Genomic DNA, 3,066 nt, shown 5'->3' with positions numbered 1-3,066 from the left:
TTACATTAGATTAATGTGTGGCCAATCAAATTATTCTCTCACGGCCACAAGGGGGAAATTGATTACCAGCTAGCTGGTAATCAATTGTAAAATAAAATATACCTTAGGAATATGAGGATGAGAGACATTGCCTAAATTGAAAACATCATTAATTGTTACTTTAGATACACTGCACATTAATTTTTAAAGTGAGAAATAGATTAAATAGGTTTGACTGTATAAATGTTTAGTAGCATGCAGGTAGAGGTATTTGTTTTACACTGAGACGATGGGTCATTGTTGTAAGAAACTGTTTTTTACTGCTTAGATCATTTAAAATGCATACAAATAGTGGTATGCATAGGTGTATGCCTACCATTCTAATCAGGATCAAAGTATTGTACCCTTGACAATCATAAACTGACATGTCCATTGTCCAGTATGGGTCAAAAGAGGAGCCATGACAACAACAGACAAGAGGTCGTATATATATATTGGTATTAAGACCCCAGGCATGACATACCTATTTACACATCAAATTCAACCAAAGGAGGATAACTGATGAATAGATACCACCTTTTATGACACCCTGTCTGCTGATGGGAACAATAAGCCTTATGGTTTACGAAACCTTGGAACTTGTTACTTCAATAGAATGGAATAAGGTTCCTTAAAATAAAGTGGTATATGTGTATAGATCACAGAAATACACACAGGTTATGGCTTTTTGAAATATGCCATGAGAATATGCCAGTTAATGTTAATGTCTGGGATATGAGTTATTTTGTAGTGTAGTGTATTTAAATATTTTCTGACTTCGACACTGTATACACCCGCCCACTACCCATGACATGCATCCGCAAGTCAGCGAAAACATTGGTAACATCTAAACCATTTGCACAGTTGTGGTTGACCTGACCCTACCTCACAAACTGGTAAACTTCCTGTCGCCATCTAGAACTCAGCCAGAGTATGCAATCACAGTGGCTTAATTATGCACACCCCTGTAACGGCGTTCAAACGCAGAGGGACGCCTGCGTTCTACCGACCACCCCCTCTCTCCACCCTAAACGGTCACTTTCTGTCAATCACTATGAGATGAGACTGCGTGCTCACTGCGATCACTTCCTGATTGCAGTGGCCGGGTTGCGCATGTGCACTGCGATGGTTAATCACCCCCTTCCTCTTTAGCAACAGGATTTGCAAGATGTCTCAGAGGCACTAATGGTTAGAACTAGAGATGTGCGGTCCGGATTACATTGAATCCAGAGCGGTCCGAACTTGTTAATCAGAACCCCATCCAAGTCCTGGCTCGGGGTTTCTCGCCAGGCTCGGATGTCAGAACAAGGCCGAGCATCATCCTTCCGGCATTGGATTCTCGTGGGTTTTGGATTCCATATAAGGAGCCACGGCCGGGACTCTGTGCCATTTTACTCCAATCCAGTAACGCTTCTGAATGCTGCACTCTGCTCTGCGGTGTCCAAGTGTGCTGCTGGGGCTGTGTCCATCTCTAAGGGCCTGTGCTGCTGGAGCTGTGTCCATCTCTAAGGGCCTGTGCTGCTGGGGCTGTGTCCATCTCTAAATGGCTGAAGTGCTATCACTGTGTCCATCTGTAAAGCTGGCCACACACTAGACCAACTTACATCCAACCAGCCAACTTGTTGATTGGTTGGAATGAAAATCTGGTAACGTATGGGAGTAAATGATGATCAGCAATTTGCTCCCAAATGCCAGAAAACAGATGAAAATGGCGTCAGACAAGTTTGTTAAATGTTTGGTCTAAACTATTTGTTCAAACAACAGTTTTGGTCCATTTTCCAGCGTTTGGGAGCAAATTGTATTCCTTACCAGATTTTCATTCCAAACCAATCAACTAGTTGGCTGGTTGGACAGATAATCTTTAGATGTGTGGCCAGCTTAAGGGGCTGTGCTGTGTCCATCCACAAGCTGTGTCCAGTCCCCTTAATTAGTCTAATTCCATCACAGTGGTGCAGCACTGACTCCGCAGGTCCCACCCACTGTGTTCACAGTGTGACTCCATATTTGTCAGCAAAAAAAGTTGAAAAATGAAAATTGTTGTATTTGTATTGTTCTGCGCACTGCACTCCAGTACACTGTAGTACCCTAGATAGTCTGCGCAAAAGCGGTCTGACTCCATGCAGTGTGAGCCGAGCTGACAATTTAAAAAAATAGTTGTATTTGTTTGTACTGTGCACTGCAGGCCAGTATGCTGTAGTACCCCAGAGCGTGTATGTAAAAGCAATCTGACTCCATGCAGCTGTGAGGTGGTCAAAATTGACTGGAAATTAATATTATGGAGGTTAATAATACTCTAGGAACAAAAAAATTATGTGATTTTAGCTTTTTTTGTCAAAAAAAAAAAAAAAAGGCAAATCTAAATCCAAAACCAGATGACAAATTAAAGCCAAATCCAAATCCAGCAAAAATGGTCCGGCGCACATCTCTAGTTGGAACTGGGACCATCCATTACCAGATGCCTAGTTTCGCCTAGGAGTTAAATACCACTTTTAGGGGTCTATAAATACGACAGTCTACATTTAAAACTAAAAACAATGCACCACAGGTCTATGATACATAGGGGCATATTCATCATCACTCAATTTCTAAAATCAGGTGAAAATTTACATTAAGTTATCAGACCATTCATCAAGAAGGTAAAGGCTATCACAGATATCTCCTGCTTTCCTTCCTCTCGCTGAATGGCCCGCTGTCGCTATACGCTAGTATGGGGACAAAATTCATCAAGCTCTGAAAATACTATATTTTCGGAGCTTGATTGCGGAAGCATTCGCCATCTTCAGATAGCAAGTGCTCCCGCTACTTCCCTATTGGAAGGAGTCCCGAGTTGCGAAGAGGGATCCTTTCGGATCCTTCCGCCCCCGTGTGGCTCCTTCCACCAGACGTCGGGGGTCTTGTGCCCATGCATGACTTGTAGGTCACGCATCCGCACTCGTTACACTGCTCCGAAAGGAGCAGTGAAGCTGCTTGCAGGGACAGCAGATTTTCGGATTAGCTGTCTCCGTGCCGGACAATGATGAATTGCTCCGGCGTCCACGGCGAGTTACA

The sequence above is a fragment of the Taudactylus pleione genome, unplaced genomic scaffold (genome assembly GCF_031769625.1).
Source record: "Taudactylus pleione unplaced genomic scaffold, aTauple2 ptg000230l, whole genome shotgun sequence".
In the NCBI taxonomy this organism is placed as follows: domain Eukaryota; kingdom Metazoa; phylum Chordata; class Amphibia; order Anura; family Myobatrachidae; genus Taudactylus; species Taudactylus pleione.
The sequence above is the reverse complement of the archived record's forward strand: the minus strand, read 5'-3'. Positions refer to the sequence as shown.